Raw genomic sequence first — 15,560 nt, 5'->3', positions numbered from 1 at the left:
TATACCGAGGAGGAACTACTGGAAAGGGAAACACGCGAAAACGATGGGTCTTCGGATGGCAGTTGGGAGGACGATTCAACAGCTGAAGAGCCTGGACCTAGTCTCATGGACAGAGTTTCCACCTGGTGCACATGCAATCGGTGCGAGCTAATGCCAACCGAGGACGAGAACTGCTGCTGCTGTGAAAACTCGGAATGCATGGCCTACATTTCGGAAGGCGAGCCACGATCGCAATGCATCACCGAGCTGCTAGACTTCAGGGCAGCCTGTCTCACACGGTCCGTGTTGAGGATAATGATGGTGTTTATGCACAAACTTCGCGCAACTGTTCGTCCTCGTAATCCGAGTAACGAGTAAGTATACTCTGCTTGTCATGCCACTCTTATTTCATGGTCTTCTACTATATCCAAAATTACATATACATATCATTGTAACGCATGAAAGTCGTTCAATAGTGTGCAGTGTCTAGATAGCATTTGTCCAAGCAGAATGCCATTAGTTACAAGAATTGTCATTGACAACAAATGTTTATTAAACTTATCTTGGTCATTTAAAAACAGTTTTTTCATTCCTTTTCACAGGTGGTTCAGGCTGGTGGCCTATCGTTCCTTTACATGGTGGCTTCACGGGAGGCTTGGACACCGCGTTCGAAGAGTAATACCCGCATGTGCCGTTCGTGCCATAAGAGAAACTTTCCCAAGTGACAGCGGTCAGTACAGGGGATTTTCTCTCGCTGTGCTGCAACCTGACCTGTACAATGTGTAAAGTCTTGTATTTTTGTGTCATCAAAATAAGATACAAAATAAAACACCACATATATTTTAACAACGGTTGTTTCGATTTTTTAAATGAATCAAGTGCGTCTCCATTCAAGGATGGACGTCAGACATCTGTGCTCCGAATGGGTGAAGGTCAGGTCGCTGTGAAGCAGGGTGGTCACTATCTAAGCTAACATAATATATTCTCAATAATGCATGCACTAAATAACACTTGTTCAAAGTCTTTCAGTCGGTTATGTCTCTATAAAAGTCACACATATATCTATACTATCAATTAACATTGGATTATACAGGCCTTAGGTTAAGGGTCTTGACCACTGTAATAACCTGCTTGAAGAGTGGGTCTGTGCTCGCAAGAATCTCCGGTGCCAAACAGCATGTACACTTCAAAAGGTATCCCATGCCCAGGGGCCATCGCTCACATGGCCTCCTCAGACCCTGTGTCTCCAGGCAGGCCTCCCCTGAGGCAGGCCGCCCCCCTGCAATCCACATAAGTGTGTCTCCATTCAGCAGTCTTCCTGTGCCTTATCTGCACGCCCCAGGCCCATCCATCCCACCTCCCTCTATCAAAGGCGGTTTGCATCCGGGGATGAGCGCTGGCATGGGGGGCTGTCACGGGCGCAAACGGCCAAGGTGCCAAACAGCATGTACACTTCAAAAGGTATCCCTCGCCCAGGGGCCATTGCTCACATGGCCTCCTCAGACCCCGTGTCTCCAGGCAGGCCTCCCCTGAGGCAGGCCGCCGCCCTGCAATCCACATAAGTGTGTCTCCATTCAGCAGTCTTCCTGTGTCTTATTTGCACGCCCCAGGCCCATCCATCCCACCCCCCTCTATCAAAGGCGGTTCGCACCCGGGGATGAGCGCTGGCATGGGGGGTTGTCACGGGCACAAACGGCCAAGGTGCCAAACAGCATGTACACTTCAAAAGGTGTCCCACGCCCAGGGGCCATTGCACACATGGCCTCCTCAGACCCTGTGTCTCCAGGCAGGCCTCCCCTGAGGCAGGCCGCCTCCCTGCAAACCACATAATACCACGACATACACACGTCATTCATTCACAAACACACCCCTGTTTCTAATACTTTATAAACCACTTGATATGTCTCATGAGAACATCTTTGTGCTTTGCAAGTCAACTCCTGAACCTTCTACCTGAGAAGCACTGAGATCTATGCTATCTGCTCGTCGTAGTGCTATCTGTGACCGCTTCGAGCAAACTCGTCAGTGTGCTACCTGTGGCCATCTACCTGTTCTCCTGCAACATACTGCTCGGCCTGCTGAAGCCAACTGTTTGTTGGTCAAGGTAAGGCCATGTATCCTAGTCATATTTCGGTCATTTTTACATTTCTATCTATTTGCGATTACAGTACCCAATAGTGCTATGGTCATTGGTCTCATTGCTATTGACTTGAGTTTCAATTGTTATGCTATCAATAGATCTATTTATTTTCATCTGTGTCAATTGTCATCGAATTGCATCCTTCGGGGGTCCAGTCTATAATGTAAGCATGTTTCCTTCTCGTGCAAGACAGAACATCCAAGGGACGAGTCACATGTTCAGAGTTTAGTCACATCATTGAAAAAATGTCTGTAACTTATGCAAATACTAAGCCGCACATGATGAACTGATATAGTTCCGGCGACCAAAACAAACCTTGCATTGAACATGGTATGGTTCATTTACTTTTTTATTAAATTTTTATTCATCAAGGTTTTATAATAATCTAGATATTTACTTTTCAGAATTTTCAACAATGCCTGCCTGTTCGATTAGCGGTTGCCCTTCGAAGACCCATGCTAAATCTGAAGGCACTACAATGCATGTATTCCCTAAAACTGTTGATCGAATAAGAGAATGGGTCAGACATTGCGGATATCCACCGGAAGAGCTTGAAAGTAGAGTCCAGCAAGTCTTTGAGGACAAGAGGGGTGATCTATACCGCATCTGCAGCCGGCACGTTTCCTCGAACATGTACGCCACATCTTGGCTAACAAAGAAGAATAAACGGCGAACGACACAAAATTGCTCGCAAACGCTATTCCAACTCTATTCGTCCACATTCCGCCACTGGTGAGTCAAGTGTCCAGATTTAGCTTTAGGCCTTGCGGTAGTGTGTAGGTAGCCGAATGGATTAATTGATATTTTAGGTGTTGTGTCCCTTGCAATACTTTCGATATTGATATGAGTGTATAGCTTTTTGAATAATGACATTTATCAATAAATTATTTTTCGATTTTATAACCCCCAAAGGAAATCTATTTATGGGCACAGGGAACTGTGCTATATTGCGCATTTTCAATAGCATTATTCTCAAGTATTCTGTCGGTTTACATGGCAATTTTTTAATATTTGCATTTCATTATCAAACAATAATGTACCTTTACAACTGCTTGACTATCCACTGAATCTGAAGCAAGAACATTCTACATCCGTGACGTGCCCGCAGTTATCAACCACTTCTAGCGCATATCAGGTAATCATACTTGGCTATTCCGCTACAGACTTGTTTTATGCATGTCAAGTAATAGTTTTTATGTATCTTGTGCTTATTTTACCAATTGTTTGGTTAGTGCTTTCCAATTGATATACACCTTAGTTGTCGTCCCCTGGTGTTTGTTTTCAGTTATAATTAGTGTTATCCATACTAATGCAAGTACTGTCTTTCAGGGAGATGCTGAAGCGTCCACCACATTGACAACGCACTAGATGTTCTTCAGCAGCACGAGGTATGGATACCAACCGTGATCATCAGGACTGGAACACTTGTTGTTTGATTGTTCTACACCATGCTTCATTCGTGGTTAGCCAATGATATGTACCTGTGCGGTCACCCCAAGTGTGTGTTGTGTTTTCAATATTGTAATCCTTACTAATGCAAATACTATGTTTCAGGCACTTGTTGAAGCGTCAGCCCACGCACTTGATGCGGAGCCTGACATTCAAGTAATTCCAGGGGAAGTGGAAGCAGTACCATGCGGATACGAATCGTCGCAACAGCTTTCGGAATCGCGCACCACATTTACAACATCCATAGATATTCTTCAGCAGCACGAGGTATGGATACTGACAACTCCATCGAGCGTGATCATATAACGTGATTCCATTTGCTATACTTTCTTCCCTATTAACGCAAGTACTGTGTTTCAGGGAGACGATGGAGCTTCCCTACAATCACAAGATCCCATTTAGATGATGCAGATGTAAAGAAATCGGAGAAATAAGTCGATTAAATCTGATCATATTTAAATAATCCTTGATTCTTTTAGACAATGCATCATTTGTGGTAATCTCTTTATATGTACCTGTGCCGTCGACCCCAAGTGTGTGTTATGTTTACAATACTGAAAACCATACTAACGCAAGTACTGTGTGTTAGGGAGTTGCTGATGCCTCCTCTCCAATACAATCATTCATGGCAGTCCATGCAGAGCCAGAGGTATGGATACTGACAGTTCCATGGAACTAGGTCATCAGAGCTTGAATACTTGTCGTTTGATTGTTCTACACAATGTTTAATTCGTGTTGAGCTATTGAGACGTACCTGTGTGTTGGTCCTCACGTGTGTTTTATGTTATCAATATTGTGATACATAGTAATGAAAGTACTATGTTTCAGGGAGTCGATGGAGCCTCATTCCGTGCTGTCTATGCAGATACAGAAAATATAGTCGTTGCAGCACAAGAGGAAGGGAAGAGATGCGGAAACGAATCGGAGCTACAGAGTGCAGATGTTGAAGGTCGAGTCATGAAAGTTGCAAAGGAAAGAAACAAAAATAAAGTTAGTAACAATCAGTTCATAACTTTAGAATTTTTTTTGTGCTGGGGACTATTTTATGTTTTTTTCCAGTCAATTGTACTATACTTTATCTTGTGTTTAAACTGAACATCCCTTTTCCAATCTGTCCTCTAGTTACCCATGGGTGTACGAACTATACATACACAGACAGTGAAGTGAATGGGAGATGTTGCTTGCCAGACCATTTACACTATGGAGGAACTATTAATTCAGACGCCGCGTGTTGAGACTAGAGATGCTCATGTCCAATGGCCAGAACATGAATTGAATGTGTCCGGAGAATCCAGTAAAGTTGTAATGGACCATTGCTACAGTGCGACTGCAACACCACAAGAAGATGATACTGAATGTTTTGAAGATAGCTCTCAAGTAGTCACAGATCAATTCACACAATCTACACCGGCCAAAAAAATGCCACCCAAAAAGCTGTCGACATTGTTGTGTTCTCCCATCAATGTTGAAGTAACAGATGTTGAAATGACAGAGAATGAACCAGCAGCAGCATTCACCAACGCATCAGAACCTGATATCGGCAATATTTCTTTCAATTCTGCTGATATGTCTGCAACGATGCAGTCCGAAACAAGTGTGATGCTGGATGACAGTCTAATGAAAGAGGGCAAATACATAGTATTCGACAGTTGTTTGATGGGTATTATAAGTATGCTGAAATGTGGGCATTCCGTCAGAGGGAAAGTATGTGGGAAGCCATTGATACATGTGACTCGTCAAAAACAAGGCAGTAACGTCAAAATACATGCCGCCTGTAGATTAAATCATACGTTCTCATGGTCTGCACAACCGATGCTGGGGAAACTGCCAGCAGGCAATCTACTGTGTGCAGCTGCATCACTTTTTAGTGGCTACAGTTTTAGAAAGTTAGAGTCGTTCTTTCAGTTTGTGGGACTTCATTTCATTTCTAAAACGCAGTACTACAAATACCAACATGATTATCTGTTTCCGGCCATTAGTGATGCTTGGAAAATTGAACAATTGTCTCTAGCAAGTACATTCGAAGGGAAACGATTCAGGCTAGCCGGCGATGGACAGTGCGACAGCCCTGGATTTTCTGCCAATTACTGCACCTACCCTTTCAGGACATTGATAGTAAGACAATTGTGAGTTTGGTGGTCGTGCAGGTAACACAATGTACATCCTCAGTGGCCATGGAGAAACTAGGATTTATAAAATCAGTGGAATATCTACAATCGAGGGAAATGCACATCGACCTCATAGCCACAGACAGACACGTTTCAATTGCCAAGTTAATGAGAGAGCAGTTCCCACATATTAAACATCAATTTGATGTATGGCATCTTGCTAAATCAATCAATAAGAAAATCTCGGCTGCAGGGAAAAAAAAGGTTTGGAAAGTATTTCACAGTGGTCCCAGTCTATCAGCAACCATCTTTGGTGGAGCTCCAAAACTTGTGAAGGGTCAGTGGAAATACTACTTGAAAAATGGTGGTCACTGATGCACCACTGTACCAACGTTCACCGCTGGTCAGAAAACCTACATTTCCACCAATGTGAACATGGCCCTTTGTCCCCAGAGGAGGCAAGGAAGAAGAAGTGGTTGATTCCATCTTCACCGACACACAAAGCCATTGAGAAGATTGTTTTCGATAAAACTCTATCAAGAGATTTGAGGGGACTGACAGAATTCTGTCACACAGGAGGTTTGGAGGTGTTCCACAATATGTGCCTAAAGTACAGGCCAAAGCGCTTACATTTCAGCATACAGGGCATGAAACGTAGATACTCTACTTGCGGTCTTGGCCCATAACGAGAATCTCTGCCGTGAACAATCTAGGACTATGGGTAATGTAAGGATGCCTCGCTACACTAAAGTGTTTTCTAAAAGAAGTAAGCAATGGGTGATCAAACCAGTCTATGAGGAAATGGAGTTCGACTTTGTAAAAAGCCTTATTGTTGCTGTACTCGAGAAGGGAATAGTTTCTTACCTGTAACTCCATTTCTCCAGCATTGGTATTTTTCATGGATTCACATGCTTAGAATATTCCCCGTCGTCAGGCTGGGAATCCTCGGTAAATTATATAGACCTTTTCCATAGGAAAATTTCGACACTTTTGTGTCCTATCTACGTCGTTTTGGGCCGCGTACGCCTGCGCCACTAGGACGTAGAGGTATAAGTATCCCCGCCCCCGCGGCGCTCTCAGATTTCGACCCCCAAAGTAGTATGGGGGACATCTGGTTTGCATGCCAGGGGAGGCCGGCGGGCGCATGTGAATCCATGAAAGATACCAATGCTGGAGAAATGGAGATACAGGTAAGAAACTATTCCCTTCTCCAGCATTGGATCTTTCATGGATTCACATGCTTAGAATAGATTGTATAGCAGTATCCCCCAACATTGGAGGTGTGTATGCAAACCAATATCACAACAACCATAATGCATATTTATCATGGCAAAACATCACATTATAGTATGTTAACAGTGAAAACATCACACTTCAAAGTACATTAGCCGAAGGATCTGACCCCTTAATTGGGGCTTACCTTATTGAAACAGGTGCCGTAGGACTGCACGACCCATCTGTGTATCATTAGCATGTTGCTGTTCGAGGCAATAATGCCGGGTAAACGTGTGTGGTACCGACCAGGAAGCCGCCTGACAGATATCTCCCAGCGGAATTCCGGACCACAATGCCGTCGACGAAGAAGTGGATCTCGTCGAATGGGCCCTTGGACGCTTCTCCAGTGGTTTTCTGGCTTTTGAGTGACAAAAGGAAATAGAAGACGACACCCATTGGGCTAGTCCTTGTTTTGAGATCGGTTTACCTTTAGCTGAAGGGCTATAAGCCACAAATAGCTGTCTCGTGTCTCTGAAGCTTTGAGTGCGATGGAGGTAAAATTTTAAAGCTCTTTTCACGTCCAGTGTATGGAGAGTCTTCTCCGCAACCGACGAAGGTGTTGGAAAAAACATCGGCAGCACTATAGAAGAGTGCTTATGGAACATGGTAGGTACTTTAGGAATGAAATGAGGATTAGTAGCCAAAACGACTTTATTATTGAAAAATCTCAAGTACGGTGGATCGATCACTAAAGCTTGTATTTCTGACAGTCGTCGAGCCGAAGTAATAGCCACCAGAAAAGCCAATTTCCACGACAAAAATTTCAATGATGACGATGACATCGGCTCAAAAGGGGCCTTCATCAGCGCTGCCAGAACCAGGTTAAGACTCCAGCTTGGAGGAAACTTTTTCGCGGGAGGAAAGGTTCGGAACAATCCTTTAAGGAAATGTTAATCAGCCGGTCACTAAATAACGGAGTTGAATGTCTCTTCCGAGTAAATCTCGAAATGGCAGCCAGATGCACTTTTATGGATGAAACAGACAAGCCTTTTTGAGCTAGGAGTAGCAAGTATGGTAGAAGCTGTTCCGGTGTGATATTAAGCGGGACCAAACCTGGTTGACCTGCGCACCATGTGCAGAATCTCTTCCATTTGTATGAATATGAAGCGTTCATGGACGGCGCCCTCGCCGCTTGCAAAATGCGACGACAGTCCGCTGGAATCTCTAACGTGCCAAACTCTGAGAAATCAGGAGCCAGGCTGTCAGACTGAGGCTGTCAGGGTCGTGATGCCAAACAACCCCTTTCTCCTGAGACAGAATGTTCAGGATTTTCTGGAACCTCATTGGTTCTGCCACTGAAAGATGGAGTAGATCGGAGAATCAGACTTGTCTGGCCCAGTACGGGGCCACCAGGATCACCCGACATGGATATCTGTGGATCCATTGCAGCGTCCGACGTATGAGCGGAAACGGGGGAAAGGCATACAGAAACTTGTCCGTCCACGGGAAAGAGAACGCTTCCCCTAGTGAGTCTTGCTGTGGCAACCTGCTCGCGTATTGTGGGCATTTCTTGTTGTCTCTCGTCGCAAAGAGATCGAGGGCCGGACGGCCCCATTTCTCGAAGACACGGTGTAGTTGTTGGTCGTTCAGTTCCCATTCGTGTAGTGGAATCATCTCCCTGCTGAGAGAGTCTGCTTGCACATTTTTGACTCCTGGCAAGTGGAACGCCAATAGATATAACTTCTGCTGAAGGGCCCAATGCCAGATCTCCTGGGCTTTGGTTGACAGAGTTCTGGAGCGAGTTCCTCCCTGTTTCCTTAGATAAAACATTGTTGTTGTGTTGTCTGTCATAATCCGTACAACTGATCCCTTTATCCGTGGAAGAAAGGACTTCAGGGCCCAACGCACCGCCGTTCATTCCAGCACATTGATATGAAGGCCGGACTCCTCCGATGACCAACGACCCTGAATATAGGGAATCCAGATGAGCTCCCCATCCAGTTAGAGAAGCATCCATCACCACTGTCATCTGGAACACCGGTTCCAGCAAGGGCATTCCCTTTGTCAGATTTATGGAAACTCTCCACCATTGAAGCGCCTGTACGAGTTTGCTGTTGATGGTCAATTTGTCTGACCAACGCCCTTGACTCTGTGCCCATCGATCCGCCAAGAATTCCTGAATCGGTCTCATGAAGAGACGACAATTGTTGATTAAGGGTATGCAGGACGACATGGTCCCCAGTAGGGACATGTACCTTTGCACTGACACTCTGGTGTCGACTTTCCAATCCGATGCTTTTTGCTGCAGTTTCCGAACCCTTTCGACGGATGGCTTTACCAGTCCTGACTGCGTCTGGAATTCCACCCCCAGAAAGACCAAGGTCCTTGATGACAATAAGGAGGACTTTTCGAAGTTTATTGCGAAGCCCAAACGTTGTAGGAGGCACATGGTGGCATTTAGACTTTCCTGTGCCCTTTCCGGAGACAATCCCCTCACTAGCCAATCGTCCAGATAAGGGTACACATGATGAGCTTCTTTCCTTAACCAGGCTGCTACTTGAGCCAGACATTTCATGAACGTCCTGGGAGACGATTTCAGTCCGAATGGGAGGACCTTGAACAGATAGTGGGTTCGTCCGACGATGAACCGTAGGAATCTTTTGTGTCGTCGACGCATCAGGATATGGAAGTATGCGTCCTGAAGGTCTAGCGACGACAAATAATCTCCCGGTTGTATGGAACGGATCACTTCTTGGAGTGTAAGCATCTTGAATTTTAGATTCTTGAGCAGTTTGTTGAGAGCTCGTAGATCTAGAATGGGACGCCATTTTCCATTGGGTTTCTTGACGACAAAGTAACGGGAGTACACTCCCTGTCCTCTTTCTGCCACCAGGACCAGTTCTATAGCCCCTTTCTGCAGCATAAGCGCCACCTCTTGCATTAGTATTTGAAGGTGGGGCTGCGTCGAGAACACCGGTGGAATGCATGGTGGCTTGCCCTTGAACTGTAGAGAATGGCCCAGATGTATGGTGTCCAAAACCCATTGGTCTGTTGTTATGCGTGCCCACTCTTCGACGTGACGAGACACTCTGCCCCCCAGGACGTTCTGTAAGTTGTCATTGCTGGCTTTTGGCCTGTTTAACCTTCGTCGACGAGGAGTAGGCACCTTGTCGTCTGGAGGATTGGTAATCTCTGCCTTTACGAGTAGCTTGGGCTGCACGTCTGTAGCCTTGGGAAGAGTAGGAGGGTCTGCTGAAACCTCGGTCTCTAGATGATCCAAACCGGGAGTTACCTGATGCTCCTCTGAAGGGACGAAAGGAATGAAAATTCCTACCACTCTGGAGGGCTCCAAGGGAACGAGCCGTGTCAGAATCTTCTTTCATGCCCTTCAAGGCTTCATCCACTTTCTCCCCATCAGGTGTTCTCCTTCGCACGGCATATCCATTACCTTATATTGTACCTCTGGTCTGAACGTCGTGCACTTAAGCCAGGCTTGCCTTCGTAAAACTACACCATTGTTGATTTGCTTAAAGCCTGATTCCGCCAGGTCGACAGCAATGTTAATGGAATGATTGGAAGCCTCTTCACCCTCACGTACGAGCAGCATGGCAGACTTCCTGTGTTCCTCCGGCAGATGGTCCAAGATAGGAGCTATCCGATGCCACATCTCCCTATCATACCTGGGCATAATAGCCAGGGAATTGGATGCTTTAACTGTAGTCCCTCCAACTGATAGCACTTTCTTCCCAAAAGCATCTTGTCTCCTGGCATCGTTGTCTGACCGGGTCGTGCATTTGTGTTGCGACCTTGCCTTTCTGGCCGCCGCGGCGGATACCACTGATTCCGGCGAAGGTTGAGACGTCAAGCACTTCGGAGTCGATTCCGGAGCCTTGAATTTCTTTTCCAATCGACCTTTTACTGCCGGTTCTGAAAAAGGGTGACGCATGGTTTTTAGTCCCTCCTGCCAGACATGGTCTAAAATGGGGATAGCAAATATCGCCTTTCTTCTCTTGCCCATATGATCGAACAGAAAACAATCTTTTTTCTCTTTTTCTGGGACTAGGCGGCCAAATTCCGCACATGCCTTACCCATCATGGCATGGAAAGCCCCCACATCATCAGGTGGTGATGGCTGCGCCGGACTCTTCGGAGTTTCCATGTCTGCTTCAGAGTCCCATGTAGGGTCCCTTGAGGGGGATAACGAGATGTCTGAACCCAACCCTTCACGTTCCGACTCTGATAGTTCTCCTTCTTCCTGTGGACGAGAACGATCTTCCTCAACCGGGTAAGCGGTAGGAATTCTGGATGGAGGGCGAGGAGCCGGGCCTGGCTCGTCGACGACTGGCGAGGCCTGTAACACTGTCGGGACAAACTGAGGTAACCGAGTGTCCAACCGCTCCAACAGCTTCTGTAATGTGTTCAACACCTCCAGGGACAGAACAGCCTGGGGATTCAGTAAGGAAGAGGTAACTGGAATGGCACTTCCACTAAAGAGCGACCCCGAACCAGTTGGTTGTAATCCCGGATCACGGTCATCCTCCGCCGACGAGATGGAGAAAGCCGCTTCTGGTTGCAGCAAGGCCTCAGGCGGGATCGGATCAAAAACCTCCGGTTGCCATCCCACCGACGGGGCCACCGTCGACGATGACATCTTTTCCAAAGGCGCTGTATGACCTGACGAAATAGTCGTTGGAAGAGCCGTCGCCGAAGACAAAGCAGGCGTCGAAGACCGGATCATCGTCGATGAAGTCTATGGAGCAGGGCCTTGAGGCATTCCCGCCGTTTTTGACCTCGACTTGTGGGACGAGGACTCTCGACTCGAGGTAGACTTATGACGGTCTCCTGGGGAGGATTTCAATGAGTCTTTTCTCTCCTTTTTAGATGAGGAGGAAGAAGACGAAGCCTTATGTGAAGAGGAGGACTTCTCACGATGTTTCTCCGAGGGGCGTTTTTCAGATGAGCGCGATTTCTTCGCCGGAGGCTATGCCGACACTGATCGATGAGGGGGGACAGGAGACTTAGATCTCGAGGCTGTATAGCCTACCTCCGATGCCGGGTACGCACCCGCTCCGTCATTGAGCCAAGTAACGAGGCGTCTGTTGCGGTCTTTCAGGGTCTTTTGTGAGAAGCCCTGACAGATCTCACACGTGTCCGCCGTATGATGAGGGTGAAGGCAGTAAATGCAGTCCATATACCCATCTCCTTCATATACTTTCTTAAGACTGCATGTAGCACACGGACGAAATAACGCCTTTCCAGACATTCTTCGAAAAGAAACAGTCGAAGAAGAACGCACAACCTAATAAAATAGTAGATACTCGAGGTAATCCCACTACTTTGGAAGACAGTTGAAATCTGAGAGAGCCGCGGGGGCAGGGCTACTTATACCTCTACGTCCTAGTGGCGCAGGCGTACGCGGCCCAAAACGACATAGATAGGACACAAAAGTGTCGAAATTTTTCCTATGGAAAAGCTCTATATAATTTACCGAGGATTCCCAGCCTGACGACAGGGAATATTCTAAGCATGTGAATCCATGAAAGATCCAATGCTGGAGAACGCTTCTGTGCAGAGCACTGATGCATTGCCACCAAACATTGCCACTGTGTCATGTCCACCCAAAGCAGAGCTGGTTGTGAAGTACAAATCCTGGTTTAAATAATTGTAATATGATTGTCTTTTTGTAAATAAATGTTATTGTACAGTGTACATACAAAGTATGCGACCCCTAACCCCTCCCTTCACCATCCTGGGTGGCGAACAACCTGGGTGTCATCTTTGACTTCTCTCTCTATTCACCTCATATCGCTGACCTTGTCAATATGTGTATGTATATATTTTTGTTGCTGTAACTAAGTTTCACAATCTCATGTAAATGCTGCACACTGTTAACCGAGGGGAGGCTTGCGTATTGCAAATAATAAAACAAACAAACAATAAATCTCACTTTCAACTCAACTCCTCGGGTACGTTATACTTTCCCTGACCTTCCACCAAAAATTCAATGTCTCCATAGTTATGGTTCTCTAGGGCTGCAAAGCACGCGGACAACGAGGACAAAATTGGGGGCCTCAGAACGTGCCAAGCGAGCCGTTGCAGATGGGAGAGAAGCCAGTTCGCATTTAATATGCCAATTGCTGAATATTTTATAAACATTTAATGTTAAATAAATGTACTTTACCAAATGTACCGTGTTGCTGTTTGATTTGAAAGTACAGTTTCATATTCCGAATTGTGGCGCGCTGTGCTGTGAGTTGATCTGTGTTGGTTTACGGGTTCTGTGTGAAGTCGCGTAGAAGACGACTGGGTGCGTTTGCCTACGCAGCACAGTAACGTCACGGAGAGAGGCAGGGAATATGAATGTTTTGATAATGTCAGGCTCAGGGGCAGGGGATATGAATTAGTACCACAAAAGCAGGTCAGCCAGGGCGATACGGCAAGTGATAGGATTATCACAAAATGGCGGCGACCTACTGCCTGTTTTCGCGTGTGTTTAATGGACGAAAACTCGGGTAAGGTCCATAGGAAATTTTTCTAAAATCTAGCGACTTAGGCTTAAAAACACATGGCCGACCCATAGGGCCAATAAAAAATGTTGACCGAACCATTCCTTTAAACTAGTTCTTTCTGTGTTGTTAAAAGTGGTAAGGCAAGGTGAGGACAGGCGAGCTAGGGTCAGCAAAGGATTCTCTGCTTGATCACTTTGAAGAAGCCTTGCAGAAATGCCACATGGTCAGGTGGAAACCAGAGTCAACAATAACCCTGGTATGCTCCCAATTTGGATTGGTGGAATCCCAACTAAAAAACGAAAACAACTCAAGCTACATTGTTTCTCATAAATTCCTGAACTCTGCAACCGTCCTCCTGTATTTTCGTATTTTCTCTAGAAGGGGATGTTAAAAGAAGGTTTTATAATGTCAAATTGGTGAGACCCCATTTTAAGAAGCAAAGATCTTTGTCGCAGCATAGGGGTGGGGTGGAGAAACAATCGTTCTTACTATGTGCACTATCCCCTTTGTGGGTAACACTAGAAGCCATACATAATGTATCCCGTGTAGCACACAGGCATAGGGGGAGGATAAGTCAAGAAATACACACACAAGGTTTATTGTCTCTATCTCGGCCTTTGCCTGAGAGCCTTTCTTTCATGACTGAGCTCAGGTTCGTCTTAACAGTTTCTGGGGTCTGAGGCACAGACAGACTTGTCCCCCCCACCCACCGAACCCATGCCCTAGTTCCAACCCCTTGAAACTCATGTCACCCTTCAACACCAGAAACACATGCATCCTCCCAATTCATAAAGTAAAGGGATTACATAACTCGAGTCAAATTCAGCAGAAACTCATCTAGATTTTAAGTGGACTGTCTAGTTGTTAATAAAGTATAAACATTACACATCTTAGTGACCTGTTTCCCCAAAAAGATGCTATAAAAGGGAATTATTTTTAAGAAAATATTTATTTAATAAAATGATAACCTAACACTTCAACCTTACTATTTATTCTCTTTGAATATGTCTAAAGTACATGCTCCTTGAAAAACATTACATGACTAGGCAGCAGAGAAAACAAAAAGGCATGTAATAAACATTAACATTCACTTACCATTTCAGGATATGCCCACACAGCAGACACACAAATTCAAGTAATCATAGAAAGAATTAAATGAAAACCACCCTGTGAGTATATGCTTTCTACTGCCTTAAATATATATTTACTTCTATATAGGCAAATTGCAAAATCATTAATTATGTCAGAAAATTCTATCTCTAAAACCATTCCAGGCTCAATGCTTAACAGCCAAATAATTAAATCTGGATACAATTATAAAGGTGAAACAGGGACAGTTAAGAAACATACCTCTTCTGCCTTTTGTGGTAATGTGGGATGAGGGAAGGCTCTGCCCTTAAGAGTGAGGTGAAGGTTAACCAGTAGTGACCCAAACAACACAGGATCACAGTCCAAAAAGGGTATGTCCAATCAAGGTTCAAAAAAAATATATATACTTTAATTAAACACACCACCTCCAATCCAATCGATAGAAAATACTGTACAAAACCCCACCCAAAGGAAAAAAAGAGAAGATGTAAGAAGAAACTAGTCAGTTGAGCCTGACCGACTCTGGCTTTAGCCACTGGTAAGGTTTGATGAGTGACACTCCAGTGGTTTGAGTCAGTGGGCATCGGTGGTCGAAGTGGTGACTTTGGGGGAGTCGATAGGCAGGTTGATGAAGCAGGCATTCAATGGCTAGCTGGGCTTAGCCATGATTGTAACTGATGATCAGCATCGGCGTGTGACTCACCAGTAATTTGGATTGGGTCCTGGCATCGAGCGGTTGATTCAGGCCTAGCAGGTGATGGGTTTAGCTAGGACACAAGGCAGTGTCAAGCTCGTTTGAAGTGCAAGCAATAGTTCGACTTGGTGGAGGAGCCCAAAAGTCAAGGCTGGCGCCTTCCCTCTTATTCACGATGCGATAAACACAGAGTGACCAGAATGGGTAGAACATAAAGCTTCGGCTGGTATGGTCCGCCGGCTGCTCTGAAGCTCGCCCAGGGGGGATCAAGTTCAGGATGGTTGTGTTCAGGGTCTGCTCTCCCAGTTTAAGGAGATACTGGTGCAGAGTGGTAAATCCTGGTTTACAGCAAATGTCACTCCGGATGTGCCCTGGGA

Source organism: Ambystoma mexicanum, chromosome 6p, assembly GCF_040938575.1.
Source record: "Ambystoma mexicanum isolate Mex_15411 chromosome 6p, UKY_AmexF1_1, whole genome shotgun sequence".
Lineage (NCBI taxonomy): Eukaryota > Metazoa > Chordata > Amphibia > Caudata > Ambystomatidae > Ambystoma > Ambystoma mexicanum.
Note: the sequence above shows the minus strand (reverse complement) of the source record.